This window comes from Neopsephotus bourkii, unplaced genomic scaffold (assembly GCF_033783945.1).
Source record: "Neopsephotus bourkii isolate Nb327-2 ecotype Australia unplaced genomic scaffold, CSIRO-AGI_Nbou_v1 NB_1663, whole genome shotgun sequence".
Lineage (NCBI taxonomy): Eukaryota > Metazoa > Chordata > Aves > Psittaciformes > Psittacidae > Neopsephotus > Neopsephotus bourkii.
Window position 1 is genome coordinate 7,408,859 of NW_026902137.1, and position 19,404 is coordinate 7,428,262.

Genomic DNA, 19,404 nt, shown 5'->3' on the forward strand with positions numbered 1-19,404 from the left:
AATGAAAGAGAATTTATAGTATTTATGGGGCAACAGTATAAATGGAATTTAATAGCCAACTGCCAGCAGGGAACCGTCTAATCTTTATCAAATGCTGATTAACAACCAAGGATTTCTGGTGAGATAATGAGCCCTGGACTGGCTTCTATCCAGTTTTTGACATTGGCACCGATGTACGTCTCCTAATTGCTAGAGGAAAACATATAATAACTGAACTTCAACTAATTAGTGGAGATTTAACCAAGCCATTGAAGTTTGTATCTTAGAAATTCACAAAAATACCAGAAGTCAGATACTCACCTCAGGCACTTAACAGACACCTCAGTTATCCTATGCAAATAAATTAAGAGATGAATTTCCAGAACTGGTGACTCAAGAAACTTTGCACTGCAATGAGAATAACTGCAAGAACTTCCACCAATCTAGACCTAGGAACTATACTGGTCCTTTACCAAACTGAATAAGCCTTGCACCTGTAGAGGGATTTCAGGGCCCCTAACAGGATCTGCCTGTGAAATTCATTACCAGGTCCAGAAAGTTCAAGTGATCGAACAGAAATTGCTAAATTCTGAGAACTTTAACATCTAGACCCATTTTTTCTATCTTCACAAAGCAGGCTCCCATACAAACTTCAGAGCTTAAGTCAGACACTCACTTGCACTGCCAAGCACAGAATTATATGCATTTCTAGAACCACCATCCCAATTTTCTTGAGGTTTTGTATTTCAATGGAATTTTGTCTCCATTCACCAATCCCCAAACCATCATTTCCCTAAGAGCTAACACGCATTTTAAAATTCCTAATTATTTCTGTAATTGCAGAAAAAAAATCACTACAAATCTCAAGGTCTGTAAAAACAGGAGTGACACTGAGTAAAATCCAAAAAACCACCAAACCCCAAAAGAACCCAACAAACCAAAGGCACCCCACATATTGCTTCCCTTCTCCTGGTACAGGAGGAACAAGATTCCACAAAGAGCCAATAATTTGTGGATGCTGGGGGGTTGGTGTGACTGGTAAAACAAAGAATAAGACTGCTGTCAGTTCTGTACAGCAGAAGATTAAGGGGATTTTCAAACCAGTTATCTGACTAAATGAAACGTAAAGCTAAATAAGCAAAGAATGTATGTTCCATCCAGCTAAAAAATGCACTTCCAAGATACATGTTGTTTGGCTGCCAAAACATGCTGTTTGGCCTGGAAAGGGGAAGCTGCAGAGATGATCAACTGACATAACATTACAAACCTACTGTATTAATGTCATAAATACACACACCTTTAATGGGTGGCTACTGATTGCAATTACGTCTCAATGTAATGGTGACAGAAAGGGTTACTTTCTACCATAAACGTGACAACAGGTGACAGAAAGTTACTTCAGATTCAACAACAGAAATTCCCAAAGCTGAAATGATGCATTTGAGAAATCTCTTACTACTTGCTTCTAGACAAGCAATTCAGGTTGTTCTTACCCAAGTCAGAACTGCAAAATCCTGAGTCTTTACAAAATGACAGTGCTGAGCAGGGAGACAGAAACATGTAAGACACAAGAGAGCAGTGACATTATCATGAGATTACCAATGGCATGAACTGACAAGACCTGAATTACTCAGTAGAAATTGCCCATATGGAAGTGTTCAGTATATTAGTTGCAAAGTACTTTGAAGAGTAAACTGCACTGAATTCACTACAGAATGGTGATAGACAAGGACACATATATGGAAAATTACTGGAGATTTGCTGATGCCCTGCGGGTTTTTCTTACTTGTCTTCCCTTTTGCTTATGTACCACTAAACCAGAAACAGAGAACTGAGAAACCAACTGAGTAACATTACGCAAAAGATGGGAAAATAATTTCATGGTTATCAGCAAAACCAAATCAACATCAGTTTTCTGGAAAGTGTTCTCTAAAATCCTTTTGCAGCCTCAAAAGCTCTGCAAAATGTGTAGTGACAGCGTGATCTAAGGGCATCTCCTATAAAGCATCTGTCAAGCTTTGTCTCCTTGAAGTACTTAATCCAAGAATAAATAACAAAACCAGATAAACAGATACTAGAATTAGCGTTCACCTGTATTAAAAAAATAAATCGATGACATTTTATTGCAGCAATGACCTGCCTAGCTCAGAAAATGAACTTGGCTTATTATTTTGTTTTACATGTACAATAGGTACCATTACTGCATGTGAGGACTGTGGGTACAAAAACCTTCAAGAAAGGAAGGTCTTCATCCTTTTTATATTCAGTAGCCCTCTGTCTCATAAAGAAATAAACCAAAACCACTACAACAAACAGTTTTGCACAAACAGGTACTGCGTTCTTTTGCACCAAGCAGAGGAGTTAGTGTACAGACCACTGAGCAGTTCCTCTGCAGAGCACTGCTTTGGGACCTTTGAAGGTGGATAGAATGAGTCAACTATTACGGCCAGAGATAATTACTTCGTTGGATTACATTGGCCCTGATCACTTATACACAGATCCCCTGAAACATTTCTCATGGTTGAAGGGTTTGGACAAAATCCACACTAGTTCTTTCCTCTTTATAACTGAGAATTAAACTTCAAGTGTCCATGAATATTAATCCATAATGCAGGACATCTTCTGAAAACTCTTTTAATTTATCAAGCAGTATAGGGATATAACTGGAGACAGGAGGTGGCAAAAAGCCCAAGGCAATGGGTTTTTTGAGCTTTAATGACAAGTGAGAAACACCCCTGGTGTAGAAGAATATGCATATAAGACACTGTTTTATAGACTTTTGTCTTTTTACAAAAGCAGAAAGCCAGAATGTATCCTGAGTGTGTGAAGAACTTGGATGCCCCCACTACTGAACACTGGTCCTATTTATACTCTGTTGGATATTTGCTTAACAAGTCAAAGCTGGCAGGTTGAAAAGCTACTGTAATGTAGCTAGTGCATGTTCAGAGAGTAATGTCAGGGATGTAAAAGAAGACGATCACAGTATTAAAGGACTTCCAGATTAAAATTAATTCTATTCTGTGTAACATGTTTAAAGATTAGATTATGTATCTTTAGTGGACCTAAGGGCACAGGAAAAAAATACAAAACCTTGACGCGTCTAAGAAGGCTTTTCTAATTTAGGTGCAAGATTTCAGTCAGAAATACGAATTCACACCACTTCAGTATGTCCCATTCCATCTGTATCTATGGTTTTTAAAATTGAATATTTCTGTACAGTTTTGATTTAGATTCATTTTCCCAGAGCAGTTTTGCAAACCACTTCCTCTTATGCTTAGTGCTGAGAGCTAAGGGCCAATAGGATCTGGGTATTGCTGGAGATGCTATTTTTGGTTAGATACACCTCCAGTTTCAGCCAGCCTGGAAATTCCCATGTTCCATGTTCCTATTGCCTTAAGAGATTAGGGGGACTTCAGCAGTTCAAAGAGAAAACACCAAAGGGAAACCTGGGACACACAAAATGTTGGAAATGACTGGGACAAGCAGAGTTACACAGCTGTGGGCTTTGTAGCATCATCATTTTACATTCATATTCTAGTATTTTTTAAAATACATCTTTGCTGTTCATTGCCCAATGAAGGCACAACCTTAAATGACAATTCTGACCCATCTTGTCTTTAAAGAATTGGATTGTTGCTTCTGATTTAGTTTCACACATATCAACATACTCAAACATTTTCCCTTAAGTCTTTCAGCAATCTCCAGTAAGGGAAAACCATTAAAATCTCATCAACAGTCTTTTAATGTATTTTCCTATTTTTACTGAATCTTTCTCATCAAAAGGGAGACTGTCAGAACAATGGATGTCTGCTGCGTTTTCTATTCCTGCTAGAATCACTTGTGTAATAGTATGTTACCTCATGACTATATAATCACTAGTATTTCCCAGCTCTTGTGACATATTATTACAAGTGGATCAACAAACAGTATCAACAACATGCTCTTTCCTTGGCACACTGAAAAATACTGAATGGAAATGGAACAAAATGAACATGGACTACTAAAGGCTTGGCTCATACCTCTGAGTTCTTATCATCCTTTAGTGCCCATCTAGACCTACCTCCTGCCATGGCCCTACCTGCCATGAATAGCTGGATAAACATCTTTTCAAAGCAGAAGAAAAATTGGCTGTGTGTTGCACAGCTTTTAGGCTACACTTACTGATTTCCAGGTCTTATTATCATGTTCCTTTAAAGTCACAATACATTTCAAGAAGTGCAAGATAAGGTAAAAAATATTTACCAGAATACTCCAAAGTAATGCTTTTGAATGTTTCATGAGTATTTCCTGAATGTTTCACTTTTGTTACTGGGTCTTTTCCATGCTAACTGGAAATCTGAATGTTCTGAACTTACTTATATATTTTGGAAGGAGAACAAGGTGGCGTGGGGAGAGGATGAAGACGTGTTCTTATTCTACAGAAAGACCAAATCTGTGCTTTGCTCACATCTGTGTATGCCTGCCACAACGTATCCCGAATAAACCCAAACATTATTATAGCTGGTATAATTGAAAAGCTGACATTTAGAGACCAGTTCCACATTTCTGGCTTCTCATTCTTCCAAACTTTCTCTGCCTTTAAGAATGATTTTGATATTTTTGAAAGCAGAGGGTTACATTACTGTAATTGGACACAGAAATAGACTATTGATTTGCACAGACTAATTGGACACTGCCCATCCATTTACATGAGTAAGTGTCTAACAGGCACATAAAATTACAGCAACTGTGCCTGAATATTGGGCACTTAATTCAGTTCAGGCAGGCTTCTGCAGTGATGGAAACCAGGGTTTGCATTGTAAATTTCAGTTTCTCCAAAATCTTTTTTGCCTTGCTTTAATACCATTGACAAGCCATCTCTGCTTTGTTTATAACGTTCACTGAGTAATACAAAGGCCTGATACATATTATACTTCAGATAGGTAAGTTACATGATAAATAGAGTTCATTTTTCTTACGTTGTTAATTTAAAGACTAGTAATATATTGCTGTTTCAAATAAGCTGCTGTGTACTCGGAGTCTTTGACCATATATCCTTTGTGCAGAAGTTATTTATTATTTCTACTGCACCACTGCTATACACAGCTTCTTACAATTACCCATTATATGACAGCAGAAAGTTTCAGTCAATCATGAGCAAGAAGAGAAATGTTATTTTCCCACCTCTGCTGATAGCTTTATTAGCATTGGGCTGGATTCATTCCCAGGTAACATTGATTTCAATGGCACTTCAACAGCAACGAATTATGTGCTCACATCCCATTTATTTATCTGCCCTTTCACAGTTAGCCACCACAGCTTACTTCTTCCATGACCTGAAGATGGACAGCCCAATTTTTAGGGTGCCTTATTTAAGGAATGGGAGACTTCGGTTCATTTCACTTGGTACTGAATTACCTCAGTCAACCCTTTCAGACTTCAGCCTCAAAGTCAACAGGCCAAAAGCCCCTCTTATACTCTGCATGTGCTGTAGCTACTTCCATTAGATGAAACAGCCTCAAAAGGATGCCCTTACTCCTAGAGTACCCAAAAGCCTGTCAGCAGGGCACTCTGCCACGTGGGAGATCTGCATTCAAGACCCTGCCACAAATATGGTTGAGTCTCACACCACAGAAGAGTGAGTGCATTACAGTTGGCTCCTGGGCTTGATGAGGTTGTACATTCCCCAAATACTACCCTCAGCTGCTTCCTCTGCAAAGCTCCAAGACAAAGCCCTGCAAATAGCTACCAAACTGACTAAAAGAAACACTGGTTTGAAAGTCCCATGGGAATTATTTGTGAATTACTTCTTTAGCAAGGTTGACCATTTCAGCAGTTACAAGACACAGGCTTCCTTACTTGCATCTAAGCTCCAAGAGGTTTTTGCTGCAGAGAAGCATGTGTCTGGGGATCCTACCACTGCTAAGCAATACCTAGATGCTTTCAAAGAAATCCAGAGACTTCCCTGAAGAGCAACAGTAGTTGCAGGTTGGAGTCATGGCTTTATTTTAACAATTCACTACAAAGACTCTTAGTTTCCCATCCTCAAATAACAAGCAATCCCTAAATATTATTAAAGAAACAAAGACATTTATTTAGGAGACAAGATCTGGTGTTTCTTTGGTCTGGTCAGAAGAACAAAGGTCCCTTCCTTTTCTTAAGTCTAATACCTGTTAGTTTGTGGTTATTTCAGGTTAACTGCTGCATAAGATTCGGAATGTCTTACCTAGTAAATTTGACCAGCCGATGAATTGCTTATGGCAAGCTTAGAAACCTGGATCTGGGTCAGTGAGAGCAAAAGTTTCTACTTTTAATAACAGCTTTTAGAATACAGAGCATTAAATCTAGTTCAGTTAGGGTTGTCCTCTAAAGGTGTGTTGTCCATCCAGCTCTTTGAGCAAGAGACATCCAGCATATTTTTCTTGAGCAGCAAAGTACATCAGTACCTTTCTTACTTTACCTGATTAATGTAAATGATTTGCCTGCAGCAATCAGACTCTGTTTGCCAGGATAGTCATTATACAGTGACAGAGATTAGTGAGGTACTTAATCAAAACCAGCAGTGATTGATACTCTGTCAGTTTTGGTCTTTAATCAGTGAAGCTTTCATCCAATCATCAGCCATTAAAGAGTCTCATTTATCTGATTACTTTTGGAGTATTGGACTCAAAAAAGAAACACATAAAGGTAGGCTATAGCCTTCTTGCGACATACCTGGATACATGACTGCTTTTTTGACTTTCTGAAGTGGGGAAAAAATTACCTGTATCAACAACTATTTCTAGAGGATGGTTTGCTCTGATGGTTGGGATGAGGACAGGGAATTTTTCAGTTTAGCTATAGAGCAACAGTAAAATTTAGCCTCAGGTCAACAATGACCAAAACTCATTTTCATTTTATAGCTCTTTGAAGGCCTATCGTAAATGAGTTGGTGGTCTCAGTCCAGATCCTAGAAAGCAGCAAAGTTGCCAATAAATTTGTCACTTTTCATCTCTTCTCATAACGGCTAACCTAGATTCCAGGGTGGAGAATCCAACTGTAATAACTGACATTGCTTTCAGAAGGGATATATAATTCAGTAAGTGACAGCAGGATTGAGCCAGCTCCCGAACACAACTTCCTCCCCATATTAGCAACATGTGTTATCACTACAAAGTGGAAGATATGCTTCATAGTGTATACCATCAAACTACCTACATCCCAAGCAGTTCTTCAGGAGCCTTAAGATTCTCCCAGCTTTGATGAATTATGGTGTAAACAAAGTCTAAATTGAACTGTCAGGTAAAGTTATTAAGAAGAAAAGAAGTACTTCTAATTTTGACATATAGAAAGGTGCAAAACCAGCTGGTGATAATTATGCAGTTGAGGGAGATCCCCTAACAGGTAGAAAGGTAAATAAAATCTAAATAACAAAGCTATTCCTCTCAATAGTCACACTGGAAGGGAATGGATAGACAAAACCCATTAAATAGGTGCAATCAGAAAAGGTATTAAAGAGACAATACAGACTGACCAAACTCAATCACAGAATTAGGAAAAATATTCTGGTTTTACATTCTCAGAACTGTGCATTTGTAAAAATGCAAGTCAGTATGTCAGATTCCATGTGTATTCATAGACTCGCCCAGCAACACTGATACACAGGAGCATATGTACTTTTCACAAGCGGAAACACATGGATGGTTCTGAGCCTTTAGCCAGAATAATTGAGTCCTAAAAAATGTACCCTCTTATGTACATGATTGGTGGAACTGCCAAATAGCAAATGAATTTACACAGGTGGAAAATCTGAGTATTCTGGAAAGCTTGGACATTAGTATTATTTAGGAGCATTGGAAGAATTCCTCAAAGCAGCTGCTTCAGCTTTATATCCAGGTCCAGCAATAATTCGCCCGAGAGAACACAGTCTATTAAAAACATATCACACTCTTACTTTTGGCTCTCTGCTAATGTAGAAGAGATGCATGGGGAAGAAAGCTTGGTGCTTGAAAAAGGGAAAAGGGATAGATGTGTGGCAAATAAATCTGATCGGAGGTGATCATGTTGAATATTGATAGTCCACGAGTTATGGAATTTATTCCCACCAGTTTATTTCTGCTGCTGGAACAGAAAATGCACTTATGTTTACCAAGGAAAGCATGATGTTTTTCTATTGCTACAATCCTTCCAAACCATTATATAAATTGGTTTGAGAAAAAAAAAAAGACAACTAACAAACAAAAACCAACCCAGTTTTTATTTCACTTTTTAGTTAAAAAAGGGTATACTGTGCGTACATATTCCTGACACCTGGAATTAAAACCAGGCATGGTTAAAAGAGTGACTGTAGTAAATTGCAATGGGACAGTAAACCCACACAGTACTACTATGTTGGGTTGAACTGTAATCGAGATAATAAGGATGAGCAGCGACTGAACATTATTTTGTCATAGACTTATGAAACAAAACTGACAGAACTCAGGTCTACTTCCCACATGAGACCTCTCAACCACTGACCACCAGAGCTAATCAGGAGAAACTCCAATGAAGTTGGCAGCACAGTTACATTGTAAGAAAACTGGAAAACAGAATATTTCCAGACTTGACTGTCAGAAAGAAAATGCTAAAGTCAATAGTGAGACTGATTCATACAAACTACAGGCCAAACCATCCTCATCAAGTGAAGACAAACTCCCTACTTTGCACAAGTATGTGGCGCAAGAATACAAAGCCTTTCTGATTTTCTGCCTTCCCCACATATGGCAAGGGACTTGAGACATTTCTGCAGACAGTACATAAGTAGTTTACAGTTGCCAGACACCTCCTCCCAGGTAAATCTCTCATTTCTTACGCTGTTAGACTAGCCCAAGCACAGTATTCTGTAAAAACCTGCACCTCCTTCAACAGATTCATTTAGTAACCTACTAACATTCTGAGCTATTACCCATCAATGCCTCATTTTCTTGCCAAGGCTCAAATGAGATATAAAAAGTGACAGAGACTCAAAACGAAACACACATTATGCATATAGCAAACTAGAAAAGCAGGGGAATTCAGCTTTCTTTCACGCAAATAAATTCTTTGTATAATCTCAGTCATGATTTTTTTTCTCAGATTTCTTTAACAGCATATACCAGTTATATAGAACTTCTCATCAGTAGACCTCAAATTGCTTTACAAGGGAGGTCAGTGTCATTACACACATCAGCAAAGCCAAGACTCAGGGGAATATGCCAATTTCAATCGGCTTCTGGTTCAGAATCACTTGACACTGGAACACTGCATCTGATGTTTCCATTTCAAAGAAACTTTCCTTTCTGTTCCCCCTACACACTCCCATTATAAACTTTCTATATTTCCCCCTTTCTCCTTAGGATAAGAGCAGTTGGTACCCTCTTGTTAATTGCCTGGGTAAAGGAACTCCACAAGGTAATTTGCCTTAGGCTATCCCAAAATTTTAATGGTCTACCATATTTCCTACCACGCCCAATATCCACCTTCCTCATGCTCCTCTGAGTACAGCCTGAGTATGCAAATAGCCACATTTATGTCAATGACACTAAATTTTCAGATTCCTAGATCATAGAAACTCTTCCTCCCCATTTCTTCATGTTATTTACATTGCAAAAGCATCCCCAAAATCACAATGTAACGGCCCTTAACGTCTGAATTTATTGCACAAATTATTTAGCTGAAGAATTTTTACTTGGCTTAAATTGTTATATAGTTTATCATCATTATTTCTTATACTATTCTTAAAGGATTGGCTATCATATTGTTGCTACATATGGATACAAAGAACACAAGAATCACACACAGACACTCTCCAGGATTCCAACATTCAATACTCAAAGAAAACTAAAATTGGAACAAGCTGCTTGACCCAGTATAAGAACACTCAATTGTCATCAGGAGATGCTGTAATGTGCATGGTTTAAAATAGGGTTAGCAAAATTTTCTCCCTCAGCTGTCCAAATACACTAGCATTTATGATTATTGGCACAAAAATTAGGGTTGCTTCCCTTATGACTCTCCCATTTATGTAGTTTCAGCAGAATGATTCTGAGAAAGAATCTGGTTACCAACCAACAGACTGGATGAATCTGCACTAGGGCCTGTTCCCAGTTGAGCTGCTACAGCTTTATAAATAGCAGCAATAACCATAACAAAATAAATCCACTTCAGCAAACAATGCAACTGTATGCCCAAATTCCTTTTTAACTGAGAAACTATACAACTTGTACTGACTCCTTAACATTTGCTTTAAAACTGATGCTGAAGCTTCCACTGGTTTCCAAAATTAGGTCAATTTAGCTGGGATTGAAAATCCCATTCTTATACACACCCTTGAATACAATTTTTTGAGAGACTTAAAAGTAAGCATGTGCTGAAGTACCTTGCTAAGCAAGACCAATTACATCTGCAAATTTACTTCATCACTTGCAATTTGAAAGGCATTTCGAAGAAAATAAAGATGTACAAATCCATGCTTTGTGAGATTTGTACCTTAACACGTTCTCTTGAACCGTTACCCAACAGCTAAACAAAAGGTACAGATTTTATACACTATGCAATTCTGCAAATGAAGCCAGCTTAGATCATGATCTCTGCCTTATCTCCCCTTGATTCAGGAGCTATCTTTCAAGCCTCTATACCTATTTTAAAAGGACTAGTCCCAGCCTATTTTATTAAATACAGAATGTGTACATCTCAAAGGCAGAGTAAATTTTCTGGAATTCCTGAGAAGAGGACAGATTTTAATCAAATGGCACATCCCTCAGAATGTTGTCACAAGCGCTCTTTTAAGTGGAAGAAATAAAATACAACATCTGCTAAGTTTCTTCTGACTGGATTTCTAACTTTTTGAGGTCTGATAGAAAAGAAATGAAAAACCACTAAATTAACACCCATAAAACAAGTTCAAAGGCAGAACTCATTACATCATGGACAACACAGTATTGAATTTGCTTTCCTAAAAGGGGCCATTATGCTTAACACCATAATAGGTTCCTAATAAAGCAAAAGACTTTGTCACGGTTCCATATGAATGTCCAGTATGCTAGTAAACCAATAAGTTATTGTTTCAGTCACAAATATATGTGTAGGGTTTTTACTTTAAGGTTCCTCAATCCTGAAAAAGAGCAATACAATTCCTCTAGAAATATCTCCTGAATCTCAGTAGATATCTTCAGTGCTAACAAAAGATTTTCACTGTAGCCTGAAGAAAAAAAAGGCACAAAATACACAAGGCACAGAATATTCCTGTGTTACTACCAGTAGAAAGTACTAACTTCACTGGGGAAATAACGTAAGATGCTGCACAGCTGGGACATCAGTTTTACCAATTGCTCCTCTAGATGCATTTTAAATGCAGTGGAGATTTTACTTCAGCCTCAAACTTAACTGTGGAAAACATCTCAAGATAACATATTGTGAATTTCAAAATATGTGCATAAAAGAATGATCCTTTATGGGTTCATGGTTATTGTCATGTGTATATTTTTAATTGAGTCTTTATAAATAGACACATACCAGAATTCAAAATGTGGCCATTATACAAAGAAGAACTTTGAGCTGGAGTTTAAAGGAAGTGAGCTCAGGCTGGGAGTATGCAAATACAAATAGAGCCAGAGATGAAGGGTGTTCACTGTGGAGCCCAAAAGCAAGTCTACCAGGCCTTAGAGAGACAGAACCAGGCTTAAAACACATTTTTTAAAGAAACCCTTACTCTACAGTTATGCTTAAAAAAGAAATAAATTACAAGGGAAATGGAAAAATGTTGCAGCACACCAAAGAACAGCTATTTAGAATAATATTTTCAAACACACACAAAGGAGTAACAAGATCGTATTTTCAGAGATAGCTTAAAACTGGCAGCCATATGTTTGACTGAGAGCACAGTGAGGTATACGCTTCCACAGAAGTAAAGAAAAAGTTCTAAAAGTGTTTGATGTAAGTAAGGAAGGATCTTCTCAGTGCAGGAACTTAAGATGCCACACCTGTATCTCTGGAGGATGCATCTCTAAGACCAAAATATGCCTGAGCTCAGACATCTTAAGGGCAGAGTGGGTATCACTGAAAAATTTTATGTACAGATATAATTTAGGAAAGATGGCTGGTCAGCTGCTGTAATTTCTGAATGTTCCTACTACATGTCAATTCAGGACTGTGATGAGACAAAAGCTACTTCAACCTCCCCAGGTTGCTGCTTGTGTGCTGCACCATAAATACTTCACCATTTGATATATCAAGGCATACAGAAAAGGCAAGAAAAGCACAATGCTCACAATAAAGGTTTCCCCACCCTATGCAATTGTTTGTGAATTTAAAACTGGAACACACAATTTTGTATACAGAAAAACCTGCCTATTAATGCTGAGCTCAGTCAGAACTGCTATATGTCGCATCAATGGAAAGGCACATTCCTTCTCCTAGCAACCTGCTTCTAGTATTTGCTTATTCTGAATACTTCCCTCATGGTAAGTCACTCATGCTGTAGAAGAGTTAAGACATGGTATCTCTTTTACTAAAGCCACTTAGTAGTCATAGGAAAAGACTTCATTTAGTTCAACCTCCTATCTGAACAAGTTGAGGTCAGAACAGATTACTCAGGGCTTTATCCTGTCTTTGGTGCTTGACTTTATTAAAACAGGCTCAAAAATTAAAGACAAATGGGGAGATGGAAAATATTCTCAAAAGAAATCTTAAATTACCAATCTCAAAGCAGATAACATTGGATTTAACTAGATGATGACTGGCAATGGCTTCAGTGCAACATTTGTAGATATAATTGAATCATTTGTGTTGAACAGGCTGAGCATTAAAGATAAGAAATAGAAGAAAACACTTGTTTGTCAAGTGAGTTCTTATGTTTAGCTATGAGGCCAGTGAAGCTACTAGGTAAGATCTCTGTTCATTTAACAATCTGAGAAGGACACTCTAAGGTGCCACTATTCAGTTGAACAGAGACTTCTTAGCTGAGATTTTGAGAAGTGATTATGAGAGCAAAAGAATCTGAAATATGTGACTGGATGGACTAAAAGCAGAAGCCAGGTATGTATACGTAGTCACACTGACAGAATTTTGATTGACTAGTGCCAATTGCTTTCTATGTCAAAAATTGAGGAAGTTATGCCAAACAAATGATTACCTATGACCACGAGACAGACTACAGCATGCCTGGTGATGGAAGCCAGACTTACCTCTGCAATTTCCACTTTTTCATCATAACTGACATCTACAAATAAATGCACAAAGCAGATGCAATGAAAGACCAGTCTTAAGAGATTAATACCTCTGGGGTTAAAAAAAAAGAACATTGATTTCACAGAGAAACCAGGTAAGTTTGGAGGAAACAGTGGCTAAATAAAAGCAGTACAGGATTTCAGGATACTGCTGATATTAAAGGTCCTTAAAGACTTAATACAACTGGTGTGAACAGTTTAAAATTTAAAGGATGCAAAGAATCCAAATGAAGCATAGCATTTATTTCATGCACACTGCAGAAGAAGAACCCCCATGCTGAGATGATTAACTGAAAATCTCAAAGTTGAACAACAAACTGCTATGAACAGGAATATTGTGACTGTCTGGACACAACCCAGAACTTCCAGGGTCAATTTTTTATATTTAGCAACAGTCTATGATGAGAACACTTTGAACAGCAATACAAATCTCCCTCATATTCCCGGGTCCTTCTGAAACAGTTTGTGGAAACGAGAATCATACACTTTAAATCAAAGGAACAACAGAATAACCAAAATAACTTGCATCACATCTCAGTGAAGTGGATCTGAGCACTAACTGGAGATTACATTCTGAAAATTAACCCTCAGAGAAAAGTGAGGACTGCAGGAGAAGCTCTACAAGTGTCACACAGCAATTTTCCCCAAAAAGTCAAAATTATGTGGGAAGTAATTAAATGAAGCAAGAGAAGTGGGGGAAAAACTGAGTGCCCTAGGCTCATACATTCCACAACCAACAGTAAATACACTAACATTAAAAAGGGTCAACATTTATGAGGGCTATTTGCAAAGACTAACCAAGCTTTTGAAAGAGGCTTTGGGAGCAATAAAACATTCAACAGTGAGAAGCCCGAAAGGACAACAAAATGAAGATGAAGAAATACTCATGATAGTAAAGGCTAAGGTAGAAATTAAAGGATAATTACACACTGTTAAGAAAATGACTACGATATTTTCCTGGCATATAAAGAATGAGATGTCAGTAAAGAGAAAACTGACTCCTACAAGACAGTCTAAGTAATTTATCAAGAGCATGGGATGATTCTGCTAAAATAATTACTTTATCTATGTAATCTATAATCATTTTTACCTATGTTTGCAAAAAACAATTTGTCAAAAACTGCCAAAGAGATATCTTTCACAAAGAAACAAAACTGAATGATAAAGGAGATTATCAAGACAGATCCCAGTATTCACATTTGCTGCAATGCATACAGTAAAAAGCTTAATGTGCCAAGCAGAGGTGGGCTTTGTCCTTTGCTGCTGGGAACTTATTATAGCCCCCGCCATGTAAAATAGCATGGCTTCTGGGCAGCAATATTTGTAACAGCTTCCAAGAGAAGTGAAGAAGTCATTATGACAACAGAATGTGAGAGTACAGCATGTTCTATTTGTATCTCTTCCCTCTTTCTACTTCCTTGGCAGATAAAATTAATGCAATTGATTTCATATCATTCCTTCTTACCTCATTTGCTATTTCTGTATGCCAGTGGAATTCACCACTGGCCAGGAAAAGAAAGTGCAGGCAGCTTCATCAGATACTAGCTGCCAGTTTGTTAAATTATTAGAATTCTGTATCCAAGTCCTAATTCTAAAGGAAGTGGCAGGGGCAGGAGGTATTGATTTTCAAGTGTTCACATATTAATCTTCCTTCTCTGAGGGAGAGAAAGCACCAGTGTGGACAAATAAAAATACATCTTTGCTGTAGCAGACTAGTTGTATTCCCAGTTCTAGAGCCATCCAGCTGACGCAAATTTCCAGGGCTGAATGGCATTCAAGGTATAAGGAAATAATCATATACGTATCACAAAATATCTTCTCATTTGATGTGAGTTGGTCACACAGCTAAGTTACATAGGTGGAAATGCTGACATATTTTTCCACCCATTTTTATGTAAGCCTATCCATGGCAGTACTTAGTCACCTCAAAGGGTGTTATGGGAATTAGTTTGCCTACATTTGTAAGGCACTTCTGATGACAACGCAGTATCCAGCATGAATGCTGAGTTCTGTTGCTCCTGCTGCAGTTCGCTATTAGAAAACAAAACAAAGAAATCACTGCAGGGATTTATTTATTTTCTTTAATCTTTTAAATGTGAGCAGTAAAAGTTCTCAACTTGCTTTCTGTTGTCTATAATATTTATATTCAAAGAATGTATATTCAAGGACAGTCCATCAAGTTCTGCTACAGGTCCCACACCTAACCTACACTTTTACTTATGCCACTGCTATACAAGCCATGCCCCCAGAAATATTTGATTAAAAGTACAGTCATTCTATCATATTGATCTCATTCCTTATGGTTTAAATGATCCCAGTCTTAGACAAGATGTCACTCTGGACTAACACATGATCAGGTGCCGTGCAATGTATCTTAACGCCTTGCAGAAATGAAGAACTGAATCAGTCTGCAAATCTGCCATGCCTTTGGGCTGTTAGGAAGAACTGAAAAGGACAGGAGAGCAATATAAACAAATCTCAATTATTCAGCACTTACTGCGACGCTTTTTAGCTATAAATAGGAATAATACATGACAGCTTTGGGAAGAAGTGGATTATCAGCCATCTCAGTAATGCCCAAGAGGCAACACAATCTCTGACCATCATTTATTAAAAATGAGGGTGGCTAAAGGGAAATTTCATCCACAACAAGGTTAGTGCAGCTTTTGCTCCTTCAGCAAAAGGAAGTTCCCTGTTGATTTTCAAGTGGCCTGGCTGATCACAGGTCTAGCCTGGATCACCATGATAACAGCTGGGACAGAAGTGGACCAGATGCTATGCCCACACCAACCTCATTAACCACAAGGAAAATATTAAAGCCTTTTACTTCAGCAGAATTACAGCAGTGTAAAGTAGAAATGCAACAGCTCAAACAAGTCAGGCCAGCAGGTGGCAGATCATTAATAGCTTAAAGCCTGTCTGGGATCTGGGCATTACCTCACATACCAAAGTTTCATACATACAAAGGGGTACAGTTCCATTTAATAAAGCAACACCGGCTTTACAGAAGAACGGACTGGCCTGGACAGAAAATCTTGGATTTCAGAAATCAATCTAAATTAAAAAAAAAAAAAAAAGTGCCTTCTGACTGTTTTCTATGCTAAAATCCATGAAATACAAGTTTACAACTACCTCCAACTGCTATTTCTTAGTTGACATCTGACCATGCTGCAACCATAATCCATTTGAGAAGAGACTCAATCAAAAAGCTTCATTAGAACTTCATAGCAAAAAACTAGGCTGAGAAATACACAGTGAAGCTATATGTAATATTTGGTATAGAGTAGATACAATGGCGATACAACCTCCCTGCTGTCATTAACAGTTGCAGTTAATGTGCTAAGCCTCTTACATTTTTTTTTAACCACCTTACTGCTTTATTATTATTATTCTTGGGCAAGATACTTATTGTGTTAACTTAAATATCTTATTTCATTGTAATGCGGCCACAGCAATAGCTGCAGGCCAGGGTTCTAGTTATTATTTGCCAAACAGATCAGCAGCTTTCTTTTCTATAGTGCAGTGTGTGAAAAACCTCAAATAAAACATTCTTCCCAGGGGCAACTAAGCAAACTGGAGTACCAGACACAGTCCATCATCATTCCCGCTGGGGGACCAAAGGGACTTGGAAGCTTCTAATCAACCCTCATCTCCCAACAGCAAGGAAGTTTCTATGACCCTTGAAAATCCTGAAGTTTAATCCATGTCAGCAGGAAATCTTCCCTAGTCTATAGGTAAGTCATGTTTTACCATCCTTGTTTCTTGAGTTCTAATAAGCATATTTAGCACCTGGATTCTGAACAGCTCAAAGAGGACTTTAATAGCAGAAAAAGGAAGATGATGTGCTAACATTCACATTGTACACTTACTTATTCATAGGAGCAAGTCATGACAAAATTTGGGATCTAAGGCTTTTTTTTTCAGCACTTTAAAGAAGAAAACAGAGCTGCTGTTCCCTAAATTCTACATTACAGCCATCAGTTTCAGGGAGTCACTGCTCTCCTGAGGAAGTGAGACTGCAGCAGCAAGACTTTCACAGCATGCACACACATCAGCAGTAGCTACAGGTTCTTTTTCTCGGAGCATTCTTTCCTTTGTTGTTAGAGGCAGGAGTACTAAAGTACGACACAGACTCCTACCTGTAACTTTCACCAACATACTCTTCTGCTCCAAATTCAGTAAGAAGCTGGAGTTCGTCTTGCTAAGATTTTATCAGAGTATCCAAAGAGGGAATGGGTCATCTGAATCTACTCTTAACAGAGCTGTGGGTGCCCTGTGTCTGTAACAACAATATACCAGGCTCATGCATACAGCAGTCTGATTTATTTAGGTATCAAAGAACCAGGATTTTCACCCCCCTTCACCAAAGCTGATGTTCTAGGCTGCACTTGGAAGCCAGATTTCAGGAAAAGTATTTCTAATGATGTAAAGGAAGCGTGGTGACAGTTTTGCTCAAAAGCTCAAAAGAAAAATGCCACTGAGCAACCTTTCACTGACACAGAATCTATTTTTTCCAGAAAGGTTTTAAAACTTCTCTTCTATAACTGAACCACAGCCAAGCTGAGATAATGAATATATTATAGAGTTGTATATTTTTTTGTGAGCAGCTGAGTTCATATAGATACACAAAGTATGTTATATGTACCATATACAGATTTGCCCTTCTGATGACATATTTGAAACCTAGAGATTAGAATCCAGGAAAAGCATGTCATAAATTTGTGAAATTTAATTAAAAAGTATATTTTTGGCTAGATTTCTCTTTGTTCTTTATTAGAACTAATTCACTAGGTGCCGCTGAATGTTAGAATTTGTTTTTTAAGGCCTGACATAGACACTCTGCAGCTCTGGAAACAAGGCTTTCAAGACTTGCTCTGCCACTCTATTTGAACACCAGGACTGAAATAACAGCAGTGGATTTACAAAATCCTGACATGCCAGGCAATGAAGTAACTCTTTTCCTTGCCCCTTGGGGAAATCCAATGGGATTAAAAGGAAAATAATTGACCATGTTCTTATTAGGCTGGCAAGCATGAATCTCTGGAATGGGATCAGACATTGGCTTTCAAGGCTTTAGTGAAGTTGTATAATACACCAAAATTATACAGCCGTCTCCAGGAAGGATAATGCAATATAAAACTCTTTTTCAAAACAAAAAGCCCAGAATTTAAAATCAGGGTATGACGTAAATCCGACAGGCTTCTGTTGGGTGTTACATGAGGGATAAAATTGGCCCTGTTACAGTAAGTGGACTGCTCATTTTAAAGCCATCATAATTTGGAGTGAAGAACACACAGTCCATAGCTGGTTAATTCTAAAACAGTCAATACTGTGCCATTCATATGAAATTCAAACCTTGATGTTGGCTGATGTTTTCAGTTATGTCATTAATTATCACCTACTTCAGAATGGAAAATAGTTCTCAAAGAAGCAATCTAACATTATACAAATCTAAACTGAACTTATTATTGCATGGGATTTTAGTCATATCTAATTTTATTCTCATTCCTACTTAGACATAAAGGAACAAACAGCTTCCATGCCCTCACCAGTGTTTTTGAAATCCACAAAAACACTGAAGCAGCTTGTTAGCACTGAGATAAACATATTCATTATATGCCATCTCAAGTATTGCGAAGATAGCATCTGCTGTCATGAAGATAGATTGATACCAGATAGGCTTCCTTACAATTTTACTCCATTCTAGCCTGTATTGTCCCTTCCTTCAAGCTAAGTAAAGAGCTATTTCCACAACAACTACAGAACAATTTATTGCTATGCTTTCAGAATACACAACATAATTAGCTCTGTGCCAAAACAACCTTGTGATGGAAGGCCCTTCTACATGATAAATTGCACAATCAAGAAATGTAGTTTAGAAGACTATGATTCCAAAACCGTTCTCTCTTGTTATTCCTAACCTATATGTGTCGATTAGCTGATGAGTTTCTATTTTAGTAACTAAACTTTACTACTGAATGTCTGTTATACAAATGCTTTCAGTAACAGCGCACAGATACCTTGCTGTAACTGTTATTAACTAAACAACTGCAATCAACTAAAGCAGGTACATTTGCATTACCAAATTTAGCTGCACCAAGTCATGGGGAATGTATATACAACTTCAAATCACACTCTCCTGTGCCTATTTACCAAGTTTTAAAAAACATAACAAACAATACACAATCCAGCATAACCTCAAACATGAGCATACTTAAAAACT

At 37.8% G+C, this 19,404-nt stretch overlaps 1 long non-coding RNA gene across 2 annotated transcripts in view; it reads right to left on the bottom strand.

Moving 5' to 3' along the window:
• Nucleotides 1-19,404, bottom strand: part of LOC133224255 (uncharacterized) — a 154,280-nt gene that overhangs the window by 22,724 nt on the left and 112,152 nt on the right. For both annotated transcript variants that reach the window (XR_009728809.1, XR_009728810.1), the window contains exon 2: nt 301-435. This is a non-coding gene — a long non-coding RNA (uncharacterized LOC133224255). The remainder of the gene's footprint in view (nt 1-300; nt 436-19,404) is intronic.